Source organism: Anas acuta, chromosome 2, assembly GCF_963932015.1.
Source record: "Anas acuta chromosome 2, bAnaAcu1.1, whole genome shotgun sequence".
NCBI classification, from domain to species: domain Eukaryota; kingdom Metazoa; phylum Chordata; class Aves; order Anseriformes; family Anatidae; genus Anas; species Anas acuta.
Genome location: NC_088980.1, coordinates 67,422,626 through 67,444,350, shown reverse-complemented (window position 1 = coordinate 67,444,350; position 21,725 = coordinate 67,422,626). Strand labels below are relative to the sequence as shown.

At 43.3% G+C, this 21,725-nt stretch overlaps 1 protein-coding gene across 12 annotated transcripts in view; it reads left to right on the top strand.

Annotated features, from left to right (window-relative positions):
- Positions 1-12,413: 12,413 nt before the first annotated feature.
- Positions 12,414-21,725, top strand: part of LOC137850541 (transmembrane protein 170B) — a 79,898-nt gene continuing 70,586 nt past the window's right edge. For all 12 annotated transcript variants that reach the window (XR_011092603.1, XR_011092600.1, XR_011092596.1 and 9 more), the window contains exons 1-5: positions 12,414-12,814; positions 13,909-16,689; positions 17,979-18,163; positions 19,334-19,430; positions 20,235-21,652. The gene's annotated coding sequence lies outside the window, so the exon portion shown is untranslated. The remainder of the gene's footprint in view (positions 12,815-13,908; positions 16,690-17,978; positions 18,164-19,333; positions 19,431-20,234; positions 21,653-21,725) is intronic.

Below are 21,725 nucleotides of genomic sequence, written 5' to 3'. Positions count from 1 at the left end.
CTCTTTCTTGTAAGAGAGAAACCGCAAGTGTTTTTCTTCCGGTTTTAGTCATTTCCTTTCAGCTTGGCAAACCTTGTTTTTTGACAAGATCTCTCAGATATTCAGGCTGAGTGCTCCTTGAATAAGGGAGACCACAGGGAGAGGTTCATTTAAGCACCATGTTCAGTGCAGATATCCCGAGTAATAATTTCATTATGATTATTTACTTGGCAGCCCCAATTCCTGACGGTATTTCTACCCTTGCTTCAGTGCTAACAATTTTGAACTGCTGGAGAGTCTCATTGTAGGTTTCAACCCTGCTGTGCTGCATGAGGAAGAGTGGCCACAGTCTGCCTGGTTCTGTGCAGCTCAGCACCTCCCCAGGCTATGGTCATGGGCAACAAGAAGTGCCTTGGTACTTCAGGACCCTCACTCTCATTGTTGCAAACGATGAAGAAGTTGAGAGCCTGAGTTGCTTTAAAAAATAACAAAGGGATAGCAAGAGTGTGATGGAGGCTTCCTTCCCATGCATGGATGGAGGTTTAGCTTGCAACTCATCGTCAGCATGGAGATGGGACAAGACTCCATCTAAATCAACAAAGTGTTTCCCATGATTAGGCATACACTGACAAAATTCTTCTTATTGGTCACAAAGCAAAGAATATCCAACAGAGGAGGGAACATAAGGGGATGAGGGGAAGGTTCACTCCTCCTCTTGCCTCTTTTGGAGTCCTTTCTTCAGTTCTGAGCCCAGTTCATAATCTCCTGTGCCCTTTGAGGCATTGCTGCAGGTGTTTTGGTTGTCCTGACTACAGGCATTAGTAATTTCTAGAGAAACAGATGTAATGAGATGCTGACAGTAGGCTCTTCAGGGGCTGTTTGCAGGACCTGAAGTGAATAAGCTGTCAAGAGGAAGCTACGCAGCAATGCTGCCCTTCTAGCAGCCCAGCTGAGCAGGCAAGGGAAAATCTAATTAACTCAGTAGAATGGTGCTAATGTCCATTGTAGGATCAATACTGAGTAACTGAGCACACTGTATTGAAATTTTGGTCTTTACTAAGGTGTCTTGAAGGTCCCCACACTGTGATGGAGTGTGAATGAAGTGGGGAGAGAAGGTGGTATGGAAAGAGAGAAAGTGTGAGGCAGTCAAAAGGCAATTCAATAATTTTTTTGGTCAAGGCAAGCTCCAAAGAGCCATCAGTGAATGGGAAAAATAAGCCAGATTTCTGAGGTCAAAAGAGGTGGGCAGAGGGGGAGTGGGAAGCACCAGGCTCTGACTGGCCACCAGCAAGAAAGCTGGAGTTAGCAAGAAGAGAAGGAGAGTGGGGAGAGAGAGAGGCTCATTCAGTGCACTTCAGCTTTTTTGTCTCAGTGCACACCACTACAGAGTGGTATACTTGCTGGAGTGCTTCTGGTGAAAGAAGTAGAGAGGATAAATTTATTAATTTATGCATGCTTTGCAAATTCATAGAACCCTGTCAGTCTGTCCCCAACTCTATTTTGTTCTGAAATGGATAAGCAACCACAGCCAATTTATTACCTTACAAAGCAAACGCTGTTTGTTTTTATCTTTATTTAATCTGCTTGTTTGCTAGCCCTAGCCTTTTCCATCTATGACACGTTTTTAACATTGTCAAATATTTCTCATTTCTAGACTAATCAGCTGCTCACCTACGTAAACACAGTTGTTAAGTCCCTTGTGGAATGTTTTACCGAAAAGCAATATTTGCATCTGAGATAGGAGGAACTAGACAAAGCCCCGTGGTCACTAATGGCCAGCAGCTGGTCACAGCAATATCTTTCCTGAAGTCACATTTTCCCTCGTGCTTCATAGGCCAAGCTGGCTGCAGCTCCTAGCCCCATCAATGCTAATTTATTACTGAGGTGGCAAAATCAAGACTTCAGGACTTCACAGAGGCAGCAGGCCGGCCACAATGTCAGCTCCTACATTTCCAAGCATGACCTCACATACCAAAGTGACTTGCATCTGCTTCAACCTGGCTGTGAATTGTATTAGCTGAGCTTTCTGGGCCATCTTCCCTGCCACACTGGGCTGCTGTGGCAAGGAAGACTCTTCCAGATTTTGCAGCTTTACCTCCTTGGGTAGTGAATCAGAGCCAGCAGGCATCTTAGCACCTCTGTGGGCTGTGTTTGGGAAACCTGATTCCCTCCGAAATGAAACTTCCTTAACAAAAGCAAGAGCCGCAGCCATGTATTAATGCTGCGGGTGCACATTACTTCTAAAAGAACAGGACAGGTAGAAGTCAGAAAATGTATGAAACCTTAGAAACCTCAGCTAGTTAGGCTAAGGTCAGACCTGAGTAGTCTGGCTTTGTTATTCTGATGAGACGTGTATCGCTGCTTTAACTCACAAAGTTCTCAGGCCATACTGCAACATATTGGCAAAAGATGCCTCTTTCTGGTGAAAACTTCTCAACCTTTTGTATGCATGTATGAGCATCTCTGTGTTTTTTCATAGGTTTTTAAATTTTTTACAGTAATTTCAATAGGAAATACCAGATGTGTTCTGTGGATAAATGCTCCCAGGGAAGTCAGCTGATAAATATTACAGTAAATCCAAGGAAGCATATCTGAGGGTCCTGCTCTATGCAGAAATGAAAGGTTAATTTAGATGAGAGGGAAGCACCAAATGTTTTTGCTGCAGTGTGTTGAGCACATCAAAGTAGTTTCTCAGGCCCTCCCATCCCTTTCAAGTCGGGTCTTCATTCTCAGCTTATCATTTTCCTCAGCTGGACAGACTGGTGTATGTCCAGACTGGCACTAACTCTTCTTCTGATATGACAGCTGTGCATCTTGCTATTTGGAATGGATATGTAAATCAGCTTCTTCCTTACGTGAAATTCATTATTCTCAAAAAAATTTTGGTTGAATAATAGTTCCAAGTTTACTTGTTCCTGAAAGAAATCTAGCAGGCTTTCCTGACAGCCATTGGGTTGGTGAAAAATGCCAGCAAAGTGTTGCTCAAGAACCAATGGAAAACAGACAGTGCCTTTCAGGCCACACCAACATCAGCCATCAGCTGCTACAGGGTTTTGGTGTGCAGTCTTCCCAGGGAGGCTCCTGCTATAAGCACCAGAGGCTTGCTATTGAATGATTTAGTGTCTGTTCTTTCTTTTGCTCTTTTACAGCCTGCCCTACTGCTGGCAAACACTGTTTCCCCCGTATTACACCATTAGAAGAAACCCTTTTCCTATTCAACATAGGCTAAGTAAGTTCATTTATTCTTCCAACAAGTGGTTTGCACCCCTGCTACATTCATCTGAAATCATTTTTCCAAAGTCTAGGGGCCATCTTTTTACATTTCCATAAAGATACTTCTCCCCCCAAAATCCTCTTCCAACAGGCCCATGAATCTGTATATATATAGCTTCCTTTGAGGCAATTAGTGCCTTGCAATGTTTAGACTCACTGAGATTTTGTCCAAGCTGAGTATCCCTCATATCCAGCCCTGAGAGCTGCCAGTGTGAATGTGCCCCAGTTCCCCGGGAAAACACTGTTTTATGTAAATTGCTTTTACAGCAAGTTGTTGTTACATGAGATGTGACATGAAACAAATGCAACACAAAACAATGCAGCCAGCTCATGGGCTTTTGCACTGTGCTCCTTTGGCACTTGCTCTGCCTCTGTAGTGCTTTCAGGGGCATGCCAAGCTGACCTCTTCACAGCAGTAAAGCAAGCCAGCCTGCACAAAACAGTCCTGTATTTTGGTCAGAACCCTCTTAGAGTTTCAGATGCCTCCTAACTAAATAAACGTAACAGAGCAAGTCTCTGACTGTGGCTGGTTTGCATTATTATTTTTTGTTTGTTTGTTTCATCCAGGAGATGGTTGGGCATGCATTCACAGTGATGAACCTTGCAAGCAAGGCAAGTGCCTAGGGAGAGCCAAGGGGCAGCAAGGGAAGCCTGGCCCCATCAAACACTGCAAAATCTGTTCTGTTTCATTGAAACAAAACCTACACTGAAAAGTTCTCAAATGCAGAGATGCTTACACTATCTATAAGCTGTCTGCCTTGGGTTTCCTTCTCCTTTCAGCACATTGGGTTCATTACCCTGCTAAGAAGCTGTCCTGAGTCAGGTATCAGAAAGCAAAATCCTCCATCCAGTTTCAGCTAGGCTCATGTCAAAATTATGTGAAATAAATCTCTCTGGGATGATGAGTAAAGCTAGAACAGTCACTCAAAATTGCACTCACGGCATTGCTGGAAGACTCATGGCCCAGAGGCAACCTTTTACAGTAAATCCAGTCTCATGTCTGGTTTAACATTGCAGTCTGAAAATAGGTACATTTTAAGGAGTTTTGTGTCTTGCCAGGAAAGCTGCAGCACAAAGTACTTGATATGTTTTTCTGGCAGTGGGAACAGAACGGCCCAGGCTTCCGCTGGTTTGGATGATCACTAAAGCGAGAGAAAAGACAACAGTGCCTTCTGTTTTTTTTTTTTTTTTTTTTTTTTTTTTTTTTTTTTTTAACAAAATTGAAAATACATGTCCAAGGGATGTGTTGGAGGCATGGCTGTGGTGAATGACGACATGCTGCTGGGTTACAGCAATGTACTCTCTGGTGCAGTCATGAGCAAATGAGAGGGGCTGGGACCAAGGGAAAAGAGGTCTGGCCAGGGACAGCCACTGCAACCAGCCTGGGAGATCTGTTTCAGGTTCACATCCCAGCTTTTGGATGCTAGATATCAAAAGAAATAATAGGGAAAAGGGGAAAAGTCACTGTAAAGTGGGAAAACACATTCAGATCCATACCTTATAGTCAGATGTGCTTTAAATCCTTCTTTTTCTGCTTTGTAACTGAAAGCTTCTGAGGTGAGCTTTCTCTCAGGGCAGACAGATTACTGCAGTAAAATTTCTGTGGGTTACTCTGTTTATCTATGCTAAGGTTGGATTGCTCAACACACACTTAAGTAAACAACAGAAAATCCAAGGGCTATCTTTAACTACTGCAAATTGTTTTTTCTTAAAATAGTGGAGTGTGTAATTTCCATTGCTTGAGCAAGAGTATATTAAATTGTTTCAGTATTTTTGGTGTAGAGGAAAGAACAGTTGAGGTGACTTGGGGTCAAGGCACTTGTCCTTTTCCTTCAGACCAGGAAAGGTCAGAGCTGCCCTGAAGCAGGAGCCAGCCTGGCCCCAGGGATGGCTGAGTACAGAGTCAAAGGTGTCTGCATGGCTCTGAATGGAAAAGGGTGAGCCGGGACAGGGTTGGGGGTCTCTTCTGTGAGGGAAGTGTCGGGTGCTAGTATACATGGAGAAGAAAATGGGGAAAGCACAGAGTAGAGAGAATCTCCATTCATATGGAGAACAGATGTGAAGAAATGGAGAACTTTTGTGAAGGGCTGGAGTATGTGCGAGAGTACTTTCAGCAGTTCTGTGGGTGTGTGTCTTGCTTGTCTTTGCTGTGTATTACCCTCTTGTTTAAAATTAATGGGAGCTGTATGTGTCTTGTAAATGAACGTATAGGATCATTTCCAAACTCTCCATCCATTTATTTCTCTCCTAAGAAGAAACTAATGAGATCTGTAGAAATTGTTCATTGTAAATAAATTCCTCGACAAATATTTGAATGTTTGGTTTGTTTTTTGTTTTTTTTTAATAAGTTAGTTGTAAATATTTTTGCCATAGCTTAATTGTTACCAGAAATAACTAAGTCCTGGAATTCACTCCCTGATAATATGTGGCATCTTCCTGGAATAACTGCGTTCCAGAGGTCACATTCTGTGAATTGCTTTCATCACTTCAGTCACTCACCAAACGGTCTGAAGTATCCTATATGCCTGCTGTTGTGAAACCCAGTAGCCATCTGCATTTAATCACTTTCATGGGAAAAAAAAACTACATGCAGTGCTTCTGGATCCATGCCTTCCTTCAGAGAATGTATACTTGCAAGTGTTGTCATTATTCACATTTTATGTGCATGTGAAGGATGTCCATATGTTCTGTTCCCCCCCAAAAAAAAACACAGTGGGGTGTTGCTAATAATGATCATTTTTTAGTGTCAAGTGATAAAGTTACGCTTTGGCAATAGCTTTAGCATTATTGCAATAGTGCTATTTTGCTATAAAGAAAGGAGAAATGTGCATTTGGGCTTCAGTGAGAACAGAGCGCTGTGGTTTTCATGTATGGTAGTGTTTTCTGTAATTTAAGAACTTCCAGGCTGGGTAAAAAATCGTCCAAGAGTGGGGAAAGGCCACAGAATGAAAAAGAATAAGTTGCTCCTTAGACCAAACTGCAGTTATTACTGTCCTTGGGTCAAGGCCGAGTTGATCAGGAGAAGGATGAGAGGAGAAAAAGGGATGGACAAGGGTCCACAGGTGGAGGAGGATGTTCTTCAGGAGACAGAATCACAGAATCATCTAGGTTGGAAGAGACCTCCAAGATCACCTAGTCTAACCTCTGACCTAACACTAACAAGTCCTCCACTAAATCATATCCCTAAGCTCTACATCTAAACATCTTTTAAAGACTTCCAGGGACGGTGACTCAACCACTTCCCTGGGCAGGCCATTCCAATGCCTACCAACCCTTTCGGTAAGGAAGTTTTTCCTAATATGCAACCTAAACCTCCCTTGACATCACCTAATCTATGAGAACCGTTTCACCTTAGGTCTTTGCATGGGACATATTCAAGTTGCTAAAACAAGAGTTTACAGGACTAACTAGCAACTCCATTTTTGTTGTTTATGCCACCTCATTTCTCATTCACCAGGGAAATAGGCTGATTTCAGGATCAGAAGAAAGCAATTATCTGTTTTCTTCCAGGTAAAAAACAAAACCAAAACCATCAAACAATTCCACAATCATCTATCTTCCTTTTTTCTTCAACATGCTATTTATCACGACCGTGCAAGCAGAAAAAAAATCTCTTTTCAAATGGCCTATATAACTTTTTTTTTCCCAAGGCTAACAGTAAAACAGTGGTATAATCCTGAACATTTGATGAGCGAATAGGAAGGTGGAGGGTCCCCCTAGAACAGGCATGACTTTTCCTTTTTTTTTTTTTTTTTTTTTAGCATTTTGCATGAAAGAACACTGAGTTTGGCGACCTATCAAAAACTTCAGTCTTTTGGCTGAACTATTTGAGTTTGGGAGCATTTGTTTTTTCTTTGCACAAATGGCAGCACTTTGCTCTCTGTTAGATGTGCTTGGCAAGCAATTCCATTTCACCAGCCCCCGGCTTTCCCCAGGAAACCGTTTGCAGTGGAAGAAGATATTTGCTTCTCCTTGAGCAGCAGCCCACAGGCAGCAAACCAGCAGAACCCGGCACCTCCAGCAGCCTCAGCCATGGGATGTATGGGAGGAATGTGTTTTCACATGAGCTTTTGTACCCTTGGCAGTATTTCAAACAGCAAGCAAAGCAGCCACCAGGAATTACGCAGCTCTTAGGGGACCACCATGCTCCTGAGGCTCAGCTTCGCCATGGCACAACTGTACGTAGCATTTTATTCCTTAATAGTTTCAGGGATTAACCACAGGGAACAGCATCCTCAGTCTAGCATGAAACTTGCCAATATGAGGGTAACCACCAACACTTGTTAATCAGTTTGAACCCCTGGATGGACCCAGAGGAAGGGCAAGAAGAACTTCTATTTAAGGATCCTTTCCAGAAAATGCTGCCTGTGAGGTTGTTCTTTTGTTGTTCAACAACATACCTTGCAAGAGAGAGAGAGTACAATGTTCTCCAGATGAGGGAAGAGGATTTTATGTGTTTCAGACTGATTCAGAGAGGCCCCTCACAAAATACTTTACAACAAACTAAAAATAGCTTGCTCCATTAATACCAAGGAAGCACATCTTTTATGCCAAGACACTATTTTTCATGCCCACTGATTTTAGAAAGCAGACTTACAAGTACCTTTATGTAGGGCTCCTTTCTGAGTAAAGAGAAAGATCAAGGAAGATCAGGGTTGTTTCATATGTTGTTTGAAGAGCTATCAAACAGCAGTAGTATCAGATGATGTGGATTATCATGCTACTGTTCTCCACAATTTTATGCATTTTCATTACTGGTATAGAAAGTATTCCGCAAGACATCTGAAGCTCAGAAACAGTCATTAATTAAAATGTGTTGAAGTCTCTGTTTTCCTGAACTGTATCAACAACAATATTTTCCAGCAGCTCAACAGACCTCCTCCTCCCCTTGTGCTGCTCCTACCCTCTCCAAGCTGCTGGTGATGAGCAGTGTAATGTTTTCATAATGATCTAGTTTACGTAACAGATAAAATAGAGGGAGAAATTAGGCCATGAAATCCAGTGGCCTTTCCAGTGGCTTTCCACAATCCTGACACGCCTCACCTCAAGTCTCCAGCTGAAGCTTTACAATATAAAACCAATTTTTCCCTGCAGATCAACAATGCCACAAAGACCTGTTGATACAGGTAGAAAGGGTGATCTGCCTGCACGTCAGGCACGTCCTGCCCATGGAGGACTTCACCTCAGCCATCAGTTTGGCAGTCAAGCTTGACAGTGAGATATCTCAGACTCAGAAACCTGCCCTGCTTCTCCCAGTGCCTTTTTGGAGCCCATCTGTGAGGGAGCGCTCTGGTTTTCTAGCTTAAGCAGCTGCAGGTGGGTTTCATCCTTGAAGGAGAGGCAAATGTTCACTTTGAGAAAAGCATTTATTGGAGTGGGAGGAGGAAATCCCATGATCCCATGCTACAGGACAGGTCACTGACACGTGGCTGCACAGTACTGCTGGGCGAGGGCTGAGTGCCCCTTTACCCATCTCCTAGCTTCAGCCCAGTTTGCTATTGAATAGGATTTCACTGAATCACAGAATATCCTGAGTTGGAAGGGACCTACAAGGATCATTGAGTCCAACTCCTGGCTCAACACAGGACCACCCAAAATCAGACCATGTGTCTGAGAGCATTGTCCAAACGCTCCTTGAACTCTGACAGGTTCAGTGCTTTGACCACTTCCCTGGGGAGCCTGTCCCTGTGCCCAACCACCCCCTTGGTGAAGAACCTTTTCCTAACACTCAGCCTGACCTTCTCCTGTCCCAGCTCCATGCCATTCTTTCAGGTCCTGTTGCTGTCCCCAGAGAGCAGAGCTCAGCACCTGCCCCTCTGCTCCCCTTGTGAGGGAGCTGCAGGCTGCCATGAGGCTTCTTCTCAGCCTGCTCTTCTCCAGGACAAACAAACCAAGTGACCTTAGCTACTCCTCATGTCTTCTACTCTAGACCATTCACCATCATTGTAGCACTGCTTTGGACACTCTCTAGTAGTTTTATGTTCTTCTTATACTGTGGTGCCCAAAACCTCACACAGTACTTGAGGTGAGGCAGAGTGGAGCAGGACAATCCTTTCCCTCAGCCAGCTAGCAGTGCTGTGCCTGATGCACCCCTGGACATGTCTGGCCCTTCTGGCTGCCAGGGCACACTGCTGGCTCTGAGTACATTGTCCTAATGCTGCTTGAACTCCAGTAGGCTTGGTGCCATGACCACCTCCCTGGGAAGCCTGTCCCAGTGCCCAACCTCCCTCCGGTGAAGAACCTTTCCTAACCCCCAGCCTGACCCTCCCCTGTCCCAGCTCCATGCCGTTCCCCCGGGTCCTGTCGCTGTCCCCAGAGAGCAGAGTTCAGCGCCTGCCCCTCCACTCTCCTTGTGAGAGAGCTGCAGGCCACCATGAGACCTCCCCTCAGCCTCCTCTGCTGTGGGATAAACAAACCAAGAGACCTCAGCCACTCCTTATACATCTTGCATAGGCTCTTCAAGGCTCTTGATAAGAGTTACGTTATTATTTGCTTCACATGGCTCAGCATGGGCAGTGGGAAACAAAAGCAAATCCTTCAGAACAGGATAAACCTTGCCAAGCAGCCTGGAATGACTGAAGTCCTCTGCAGTCTCTGCCTGTTGCCTTCCTTCCTTCCATCTCCCTTCTTTCTATCCTCCTTAGGGACTTGAAGATCACGGACAACTTATCTGAAGTCATTGGGAAGCCTAACTCTTCACCCTGGAGTGGTAGAAAATGGATACTGCATCATGATGATGAATATGCCTAGGTTGTGGAAATGTGGGCTAAGGGTTAGAAAGTTATTCAAACAGGCTAGTTCTGTCAAAAATATAGTATTTTAGCTCCTGTCTAGACTGCTGACCCTGGGCTGGTGAACAGGGTTGTATTTCACAGAATCACAGAATTTCTAGGTTGGAAGAGACCTCAAGATCATCGAGTCCAACCTCTGACCTAACACTAACAGTCCCCACTAAACCATATCCCTAAGCTCTACATCTAAACGTCTTTTGAAGACTTCCAGGGATGGTGACTCCACCACCTCCCTGGGCAGCCCGTTCCAGTGCCTAACAACCCTTTCAGTAAAGAAGTTCTTCCTAACATCTAACCTAAAACTCCCCTGGCGTAACTTTAGCCCATTCCCCCTCGTCCTGTCACCAGGCACATGGGAGAACAGGCCAACCCCCACCTCGCTACAGCCACCTTTAATGTACTTATACAGAGCAATAAGGTCACCCCTGAGCCTCCTCTTCTCTAGGCTGAACAAGCCCAGCTCCTTCAGCCGCTCCTCATAGGACTTGCTCTCCAGGCCCCTCACCAGCTTTGTTGCCCTTCTTTGGACCCGCTCAAGCACCTCGATGTCCTTCTTGTAGCGAGGGGCCCAAAACTGAACACAGTACTCGAGGTGCGGCCTCACCAGAGCCGAGTACAGGGGGAAATTTATGGCTATTTTCAGCTGATTCATTAGCTACACACAGATAGAGAAAAACTCTAGTGCTAAATACAGTTGCTGAACCCTCAGCATCCCTTGTCCTATTCATTCCCTTCCTAAACAGAGTCAGTTCCTAGGGGCAAGAGGCACACACTTTGGTTGGTATTTACAGGACATTGCAATATTTCCAGGAGGAGAGCACTTGAAGGCAGGCAGTTCCTGTTGTGCATGGATGCACCTGTGTTTGTGTGTGTCTGGCTATGCTGTTCTCCAAAGCAGGAAGATAAGGGTGGGATTATCCTGTGTCTGCCAGCCACAGGCTTCTCAGACCTTTCTCTGAAGCATTTAGTACTGGCTAGTGTCAGACATGGGATACTGACCCTTGTGTCTAAGCGAGTCTGGCAGTTCCCATATTTCCAGGCACTGGACAGAAGCAAACTGTTTTCTAGTAGAGGGTGCCTCATATTTCTTGCCAACACTGACAGTCAAATGCTGCTTTCACATTCTGTCTTTCTCTTAGCATGAAACTTCAGGCTGAAGGTCAGGGGGTAGATCCTGGATGTTCCCATGCAAAGAAAATCAATTTTGATTTACGAAAGACAGAGTGGTCAGTGCAGAAGGTCACAGAATGGTTTCAGTTGCTCTTTGGGTTTAGAAATTTGAACAGGAAGGAGGGAGGGGGACAAACAAGGATGAATTGATGGAGCAGAGCTGTTTGCAAGCTGGCACAACAAGAGCATGAGGAGAGGCATAGACAGAGTCCATCTGCACTGGGGATGGACCTATCCCACTGTGCCAGAGCCCTAACTATGCTGAAATTTCATCAGTAGCTGTACTTTGGCCTCAGTTCGTCCGATTGTGAAGTGGGATGTCCATCAGGTTGGGATTTCAGATCTGACCAAACTCTCTTTACTTTATGCAGCAGTTTGATATCAGATATTTTGTTCTGAATGACTAAGGGACACAGAAAAGCAAAAAGTGGCCTGATTCCTTGCAGGAGGGTGAATAAAGATGCTTTTGAGCATGTCTCCTGTCAGTACGCAGCATGTGGAGAAGACATCTATCTGCTCCTTCTCCTTTCTATCTTCTTCCCTTCTTGCCTTTCTGCTTGCAGGCACATTGAGTGTAGCCTCTCAGTAATAACTGTGCATGGCTTCAAGTAGTAGCACCAGCCCCACTGCAAACATACGCTGTGTTGCAGCTCTAACATATACGATGGAGCACAGCCATTCCCCGGGACCAGAGCAGTGTTGTTGTTTTGATTTAGCAACAGATTCCTCTCATGCCATCCAGTGCTCCATTAAATTCAGCAGGGTTACATCAGAAGCAGAAAATGAATCAGGATCTTAGTTTGTGATTTCACATTCAGTTAATATTTGGTGCTACTATAAATACTTTATTTGGCTGTGATTCTTATTTCCAGATATTTTTTTAAGCTCAGCTTTGCTTCTTTAGACCAAGAGCATGTGATGAGTCCCAGAATGCATGGCCAGGGCTTGGGAAGGCAGGATAGCCCAGGCAGGGCTTGTTACTCTCCCCAGACTGCCTGCTGCCTTTCCATGATGGGCAAAAAAAAGCCCAAATGTTCAATTCAACACAGGGTTTTTTAGAGTTCCCAGGAATTTCACCCCATGACTTTGACCTCTGACAAGAATGCTTAATTATTTCCAGCTCTCAAGCTGGGTCATGAACTGGCCCTTTGAAGAAGTTTCCTGCTATCCATAAAGGAGAGCTCCGATCTCCGGTCAGAGCAGAGTTTTCATTCCTTGAATGGAGGAGCTTCTTGAAACAGTGGGGTCCTGGAGATGGGTGGAAGAATTCAGCATTTTTTTGTTTTGTTTTGTTTTGTTTTGTTTAGCAGTAGATGAATCATTGTTCCAAAATTCTTTCCTCTGTCCAGATTTTGTATCTCCCCAATTTTTCCTTTTCTACCACCTCCCCCAATGTTCTGGAATTTGAAATTGCTTGATTATAAAAACAAAATTTGTCTGCATGATGTTCCACTCTTTTCTTATCTGCAGGGTTACACCTGAAGACTAACCAATATTTTATTCATCCACCTACATAAGCTGATTTATACTCCTGAAGTTTCGGTTGCAGCTTACAAATGTCTCTTTTCCTGGCCTGATGTACGGCATGCTTTCAGTATAAGGTAAGAGGATCTTTTCTTGTCACCTTTTCCTCTAATGCTTTCCATGCACTCCAGTTGATCAGGGGGTTGTTTCCCCTTCAATCAAAAAATAATACATATAAAACATGAGTTATGTCAGACTGTGCAATAAACTGGAAGCTGAGACCCCAGCGTGGGACAGGAGTGACTGAAACCATTGGGGCCATACTTAGCCGGCAGCAAGGTCTGGCAGGAAGCACAGCTTTGCCTTCCTACTTTGCAGCTTTACCAGTAATTGCTTCTTTTCCCTTACATGGGAATGTGGTTGGTGGGGACATTCTTTCGAAATGAAAAGGCAGCTCTCAGTACCAAAAAACACTTGCCCATATTTCTAGTGTGATGTGCTGTAAGGAAGCAAAACAGAGCTGAAAAAAAAAAAAAAAAGTAAAAGAAAAAAAAAAAGAAAATTAAAAAAACAAAAGTAAAAACTAGGATTTTATTGAAATCCCTGTTCTTAGGCTGGCTTCACAGCCCTGAGCAGCCTGCTGGATTTGTGGCAGAGCTGATGCCCCTTTGAGGGCATGGTACCCGCAGCTAGGGCAGGACCAGGATTCAGTTAAAGCCTGTGGGATGCCAACAAGGAGCTGGGGGAGTAGGAATGGAAATACATGCATTAAGGACCATCAGAGGTAGCAGTGCTTGCATTTTTCTGGTCTGTGAAGAATGAATTGGTTTAGGCAGTGATGCTATTAAGCTCATCTCAGCTAGCAGGAGGTAGCTGTAAGCATTGTCTGTCATCAAAGGCTGGGGCCCAGAGCTGGACCCAGGAAATTCCTGCCCATCCCTACTCACAGGGCTGCCAGCCTCTGCTGGGCTTACGTGTGGGAATGCAGACATGGAGAGGCAAGGGGAAAAACAAAATAATAACAATAACAAATCAGACAGAAAGCTTTGCAGGCCACAAGGCCTCATGAAAAGGGCTGCATTCAAGATAAGTCAGTTTAGCTGTAAGCACAAATGGCACTCTTGTAAGACAGCAGTGAAGCTCGGTTTCTGCAAGAAAAACAGTGATTAGTGGCAGTGCTGAAGTCTGTGTCTTGCAGGGTTCATCTGTTTTTACACTTCTGTCCTTTCAGTGTCCCCTGCCTGTACACAGTGACCTGAAAATGCCTCCTCCTACATTACCCTCACCAGCAGTCTTTGCAGCTGATGACTTGGATTTTCACATGTCCCTTCCTATAACTCTGTTCTTCCATTCAAGCTTGCAAACAATGGACTTTTTAAATTGCAATTCCATGCTGCCTGAGCCACACCCTCACTTAGAGACTGATTTGCACCCCTCTAGCAACGCTGAGCTGCTGAACTGCCAGTGTGGTACAGAGGTACATGGATGTTAAAAAAAACATCCTCCAATGTCTTTAGAATATTAGAAATGTCTTTAGACTATTAAAACCATCCTTTAATATCTTTACAATATTTTTCTTATTCTACAGAAGTAGCTAATACTTCTATTTTCTCAGAAGAAAACTCAACCACTTAATGTTTCTACTCCCCATAGTCTACTTGGTATTTTAAATACCATGTTTCAGATCCTTTCTGTTTTCAAAGGAAAGAAGTTTTATGGCATAAATATTTTCCCTGTGAGGCTAGGAATCCAATGTGTTGGACACTATATTTTTAACAGTTATGGTATATTAGGTCATGGTCTTCTGTGGTTAGGTATGACATCAGGCCACCACAGAGCCATACCAGGAGAATCATGGGGGAGAAGCAGTGTTAACCTGATGGCCAGCAACACTCAGGGGAGTTTGAAAAAGCCAAAAGCTGGGTACCTTTTGGAATAATGTGTTCTTTCTCTGACAAAGCCAACCTGAGGTTACTTGTAAGCATGCACACTCACAAGATGTTTAGAGGAAGAGATGGGGTGAAGAGCATCACTGTGTGGATTTTGCAACTTTAGCAAGAAAATTTGCAAGGTAGGCAGCCAGAGTAAATCCTTGACAATTTGGTTGAGAGCTGAAGCTCTGTTTACTGCCTTTCCTAAATGAGAAAGGCAGCCCAAACTGTTAACAGGCCCTGCTCACAATCTGGTCCACTGGACCATCACCTTAGTCATTTCTATTATCTATTCCACCTGTTTTGTTTGTTTGCTTGTTTTCTTAATGCAGTGCTTGCAATTATTGGATCTTTCTACCAGCATCATGAGGAGGCAGGCTATAAAAACAACTTAACTCAGAAAGTAGACATGCCAGAGAGAGTACCCAAGTGCCAGCCACCACCTGTGAGCTCAGTACAACTGCAGGTGGGCTGGTGGGGACAGACCCAGGCCCAGATGCCTGAGCGGGATCTCCTTCTGCTATTCATTGCTCTGGAGCAAAGGTTTCTTTAAGGTGTGTAATGTTTATGTACCCTTAGCAAGGATGCTTCAGTCTCATGTGATGCTGCCTTGTTCTGGGGGGAATGAAGACCTTAGCAGGGTCTGCCCCTCTGGCAAGCATGCGACCATCTGCAAAGCTTTGCATCTGCTGGTAAGGAGAAGAGTTGCTGTTTCCACAGAGTTCAGATCCTTAGGTTGTAGGCGATTGGTTTCATTTCTTTATTTTTGCAGAGCAAATACCTCATACATACATACATATATATATATATATATATATATATATATATTTATTTTGTCTGGGAATTGGCTGTTTCTGTTACAGATGCCTAACAGGACTTGTCTGCCTGGAAGGCCTTCTCATTTTTTCTAATTACAGTAATTAGGCTAATGAAAAAATATTTCTTTTACATGTAAGCTTTATCTCAGCTCAGATTAACTCTCTTGCTTTCCCAGCAGATGGTGAAGTGTTGTTCCACTGCTGCCCTTGTGTGTTAGAGGACAGATGCAACATGAAATATCTCTTACAAACCTCAGAGAACTCATATGATTGTGCATTTATGTTTGCATGCATGAAAAGAGCACCCTCAAACTATAAAGTAATCTTGCTTTTGGCATTTCTCAGTCCTTGAGTCCTCAGCTTGGTAAATTAAATAATGTCCTATTAGCGTGGATTTGTATTTGAGCACGTAATAAAGTGCCACCAAATGCTGATACCACTGGTTCTTACACATTTCTCAGATTAGATTTATCAACTAAACAGATACAGTTTTTCTTTTCCAAACGGAAAGAGACTTAAGATTCAGATGCATTTCATATGCTCGAGTTATGAACGCCTGCTATTCATACTCCATACTCTGCTGCCACTACTGCTCCTGTCCCTGGTAATGGCAGAGATCTCCGTAGAAATAGTGTAAAAAATGTGTAGCAATATTGAATATAAACTCATGAGTACTTGTTTCCAATATGCAGCTGAGACTGAAAAAAATTAAAGTTATTCATATAATTTCATGTGATCACTCAGGCCATTCAGACTTAACCAGTCTGGCTAGCATTTTGAATACAGACTATTCCTAGCAACATGCCTACAAAAGATACACAGCTCAGGGATTCATGTTAAAAATTTTTAGGGAAATCATTCTGAAAGAAAAATTTGCTTAAACAGATTGTCTTTCAGCTGTTCACAGACAATCTACAAACAGTAGGAAAATATGCTTATGGAGTGTAGTCTGTGGAACTGCAGCAGTTATTAGGTCAAGTCTAAACAAGTGCACTAGATTTTGATTTCCTTCTCCCGCTGTTTTCCCTTCTGAATTACTTGCACAAAAGCACCAACAAAATCAGATTTCACACAAAGGGATTCTTATCAGTCCCTTCCATGTTACACAGGGAGATGGAAGAGAAGATATTTCTGATGACATTTAAAGTTATTCTATTTCTAGATTGTTCAACAGATTCACCACTGCACAGGGAAGGAAATCAGCTCTTTTAACTCTGCCTATGGGACAAATCCCCAGGAGTCAAATCATTCGCTTTGCTCACAGTGAGTGTTTGCTCTCTGCTTTTGATTTCATACACAACTTGACACAAGCTTGCCAGGCGACTGCTATTCTTGTTAACTTGTTTTAATGTGCTCAGGGATTTTTCTTTTTTTCTTTTCTCTTTTTTTTTTTTTTCTTTATTTTTTTCTTTTGTTAGCTGGTTTTGTTTTGCACTGGGGTTTTGTGGACTCTCACAGTCAAGACCTCTGAGATAGTGCTAAAGTCCTGAATTATTTACTGCTCTCCTGAGTTCAGTGATACAGAGTCAATTAGGGGTTTGAAGGAGGTGTAAGACTCAAAAACAAAAACAAACAAACAAACAAAACAGTAACAATCCCATTTTCTTATCAAAATGACAGAAATACACTAGGTTATACTCCCAGGAATGTCCTTGAGTGATGCACTGAATGCTGGAATCCAGTGGTTTGCTCCCAGGTTTTTAAGGTGCTTTCCTGAGAGGGGCCTGGGAGCCCTATGTATTGCTGCCCATACCTCATGTGCTGTGCAGCCACCTCAGCTCCCCTGGGGTAGCCTTCAATGTGAGGCTGCCTCATGAACACCTCAAAGCTCTGTCATGCTGCGTCTGTGCTTTGTTTATGACAGCCCCCATCTTGTGGAGCAGCAGGAGGAGGCCTGTGAGGAACACATGCATCATTAGCCCCTCCAACAAGTGCAAGATACTCAGTTTGCTTGGTGTTGAGTTGGGCTGGGCTGTACTTTGAAGCTCTCAAGGACAGGGAAATGTTACTCCCTTGCCTTGGGTTGTTGCAAAACAGCTTTTAATGGTTGACAAGTATTTATGAGAAAGTAAATAAGGAACTCTCTGGCTTTTCAGGGGAATATGTAGCGTGCCTTTTTGAAACCACTAAGTAACAATTATGCCCGTGGTTTTGCAAAGAAAACCTTCACTAAACACTGAAGAGAGGGACATGGTTTTGTGGGCCAGCAGGATACAGCTTTCCTTGCAGCAGCACAGGCAATGAGGGTGAGTTGCCTGTTATCTGCAGATGTTATGAATTGCACGGCCCCAGGATGTCCTAAAGAAAGAACATGTCCCAGTTGCAGCAGAAGTTTTGGAATTTAGTGGAGTGATAAGGTTCATTGTTAATCCAGCAGCAAAATCCTCTCCCTCCTGTGCTTTGTGACAAAGGTAGACAATAAATATTATGGGCTGGAAGCTCTACAAAAGAAGGCCTGGTTTTGCAGGCCCTGGTTTCAGGCCCCTAACAAGGGATTGCTTCAAGCTGTAAAAAGTGCAAATGCTCCTTGTTTAACCTCTTTTCTCTGTCAGTCTTCTGATACCTCCAGCTGCTGTGTTCATGCCCTTCCTCAGCCAAAATGGAGCCAGGTGGAGAGAAAGCAAGGCTGTAGGCCTGGAGACTCCCTCCTCCCTCTTATAGACAGGGCTTGGAGAGCACAGAAAATGTCAGAGAAAAGCAGGAGTGTCTCTTCCTTGGGCTGTTTTTCACCCTTTTGGTATGTACTTACCCCAAAATTTGATGATTGTTAATGTAAGTGTTCCTATGCTGAGGGTTTTACTTTCATAGTAGGAGGTTAAAGTTTCAACTTCTGATGGATGTAGCTTTTCGTAACTATCAATAAAAGCAATGATTGAAGGTGGAGTCCTTGAACTCTAAATTGGCTAAGATCCAAGCATCTGCTTGCATTGGTGTGCTACAGTTTATAATTAGTCTAATCTCTGATTACAGACAGAGATTAGACAAGTGGTGCTGAGACTACTGAGTCATGTGATAATGGCCATAGGGAAGAGTATCAGTGTTTTGTTGCTAGGATGGTGCTCCTCATCTGAAGGAAGAAGCGTTGTCTCTTCCCTGATGCTGACAACTTTTCATGGCAGGACAGCCAGTTTTCCTCACTGGAGAAATGTGTCTGTCACTGTGTAAAACCAGTGTGCCTCCTACTTCATGCAACAAACAGTATATAAAAGACCACTCATTTGGATGACAGACAAATATGCTAACCCCCTGCAGCTGGGTTGTGATGAGAAGGATTGTGCTTGTTATTTTTTCAGACAATGCTTGGGCAGTTCTGGGTACACAAAATGTATGGAGTCCATAAGACTTCTGCTCTCCTCCCTTGCTCTTGAGGAGGGTGAATTTTGTGTTGTGAAAGACATGTTTTTACACTGTAAACTAGCTGTGGTGCAGCTACATCACCAAGGCTTAGGAAAACAAGTTTATTTTGCTATTTTTGATGGTGCATATTTGAGAGGGACTCATGGACCTTGTTTTTCATTCCAAGAAAACCTGTTTCTATTCTTATAGTTCAAGGAACTACATAATGTACCTAATGCTGAACTAGCTGTTGCATTGCCTGATACTACTTCTCAGGAAAGTCACACTAAAACCATTATAAGACTTGTGGCCAAGCCAGGACTTCTGCTAGAGCAGGACAGTGGACCTCTTCCACTTGTATAACCAGTGCCTGACAGGCAAATTGTTTTCTGTAGTATGAGTCTAGACTGGAACGAATGGAAACAGTAAATGAAAATAGACAATTTCTGGGATGATGTGGTGGCAATTATGTGAATTAGTACCTGTTGCAGTACCAAGTAAGTTTGTGGGACCTTCACCTCTTCACCTCTCTAGCATTTTGCCTGCTCACACTTTCATCCCTCTTCCTCAGTGACAGGCATCTTGGAGGACAGATGAAGAGAAGAGGAGCTGCTGGTTGGTCATGATGCACCGCCTGGGATATTTTATTTTCTGCAGCTGATGTTGTGGTAATTTGTCCTGTCCCTGCTCCTGCCTTCTCCCCCACAGCCCTGTTGCACGCTGTTGTACTCCCATCACCCTGTAAACTCACAGCAAAGCCTTTCACTGGGGAATGGTCCTAAAAGGACTCTCCCAGTGTCTTCTGTCTCTGTAAGGTCTCTGTCGCGTGCCAATTCTGTTGTGGGGCTAAGTAGTACAACTGTGTAAATTTGCTTAGGGTTGCAATTATGTCCTCATAACCCTGATAGGTGGGACCATTTAAACATTAACTGTTGTGTGATGGACATAAAGGGTAATTATGGCAGGGTGTGATTGTTTTTGTCTAAACAAACATTCTCTTATGAACTTACATAAAATATTTGATAAGGGGGGAAAAAACCTTAGATTTTAAAAGAATTAAATTAAATTCATAACACAAATTTGAATTTGGAATGACGCCCTTTCCTGCCCCAACCAAACAGAGTATCTGCGTACTTAAACTAGCAGGTGACTGTCTGGGGATAATGAGACCCTTGTTCTGCTCTTGGTTGCACTTCTGGCTGGCAGGCTGAACTTCTGCAGGCAGCATCCCTTTTCCCCACTTAAAAAGGGTACAAAATGATATCAACCCAATTGGCAAAGTGCTTTGAGATCTACCTTTGAAAGGGCACTGTGGGTGGAGGGGTGAGCTGCTTTAGCAAATCTCAAATGCTGCAGGCTAGTACGCTACTTCAGCTTGGAAAATGTTACGTGACAAATTTGGGCAGGTTTTAGTATTTGTGAATCATTCACAGGGAATTCTTGTCTTCTTAAAATTCTTCCCTTATTTGTAGGTTTATGCTGGCTGGTTTACTAAATGGGCTGTTCTCAGACTTCGCTACACTTGTTAATCACTTATGTCTCTGTGTGAGTCACACAGCACCAGTTCTTGCACTTCCAAAGAAGATAAGGTAGAAGGAAGCAAAGCCCAGAGCTTGGTGTGGGATATGTTGAGGTGGCAGCTTCACTTCCTTGAGTGACTTGTGGCAGGTCAGAAGCTTGATAACAGCCAAGGACAAAGATGAGCTGTCATCTGGTGTGCATATGGAAGAACTCCTACTACAGACACTATTTGGCATACAAGACCTGAGCTAAGCACTTCATGTGAAAGCTTACTTCATTGGAAGCAAACTGAGATCATTTTCTTCATGGTTATTTCCTTGATAAAACAATCTGCAAACTATGACAACTCTTCCCCTTAGCAACTTTCCTTTTCTCCCACAGCTCCTATTGTATCCATTTTCTTATTCTATGTTAAAAAATGTGTTATTTTGAAACCTTCTGCTGGAAACAAAACCACAGCTATGTCCTGCTTGTGCTTTCTAATGACGTGGTTTGAAATCTTGTATATGGACACTCTGACCTTAACTGGTACTCAGACTGTGGTCTTCCATGAAAACACATAGCTGTCACTTGAAGGGAGATTAGTAATTCAATAAAATATCTTTTTATTATTGTTGTCACCTCACTAATGAAACAGATTTGCACTATATGCTACCAAAATTTCATTACAAACTGTGCAATGTAATGACTAGTTTTTTTTGTTTTGTTTTTAATACAAATTAGAGTTACAGTCTTTAAGACTTCAGATTATTTTTTTTTTGGTCCCCATTCCTAGTTACTGCAACTGTCGATAAAGAAGACAATCCAAATCTCTCAAAGCTCAGGAACATGGCAGAAAATAGTTCCCCAAAGGTCACAAGTCGTTCCTCTCTGTGAGAGAGGAGCAGAGGAAGAGATTAAAAGCTGACATGGGATGTTTGCAGCTAATGCTACTGTCGGTGTAGTGTTGGCAGCCTGTGGCTCTTGGGGTGCTCTGGAAAGCTGTACTCTCTGTTTAGCCCCAGAGCATGGTTTCCTCCATCCTTGTTTAGTCTCTCTGGGTCCTCTTAAATGCCCTCTTGGGCCTTCTCTGGGCCCTCTTAGATGGCTGTGTATCAAGCACGGTGGTAGAGAGAAACTGCCTCCTCTTTCTTTTCTGCTTTCCCCTTCAGTAGATTTTATTCCCTGAATGAATGAAACAGGCTTAGTATCAGTTTTATTCCCAACAGTCCTTAATACTCAACTTAAACTCAAAACCTATACATATCCCTCATAGCCCACAGCTTTTTCTGGAGCTGAGGAAAAGCAGAACTGATGTCATGGGCTATTTTTATACAGTGATGTCTAAAATAATTGATTTTTGTAGCAGTGAATTGATCGCACTACACTTGTAAGTACTTGAATTTTATTTTTTCCATTTATATAAACTGAGAAATATGTTATATGAACTCAGATGGAGTGAG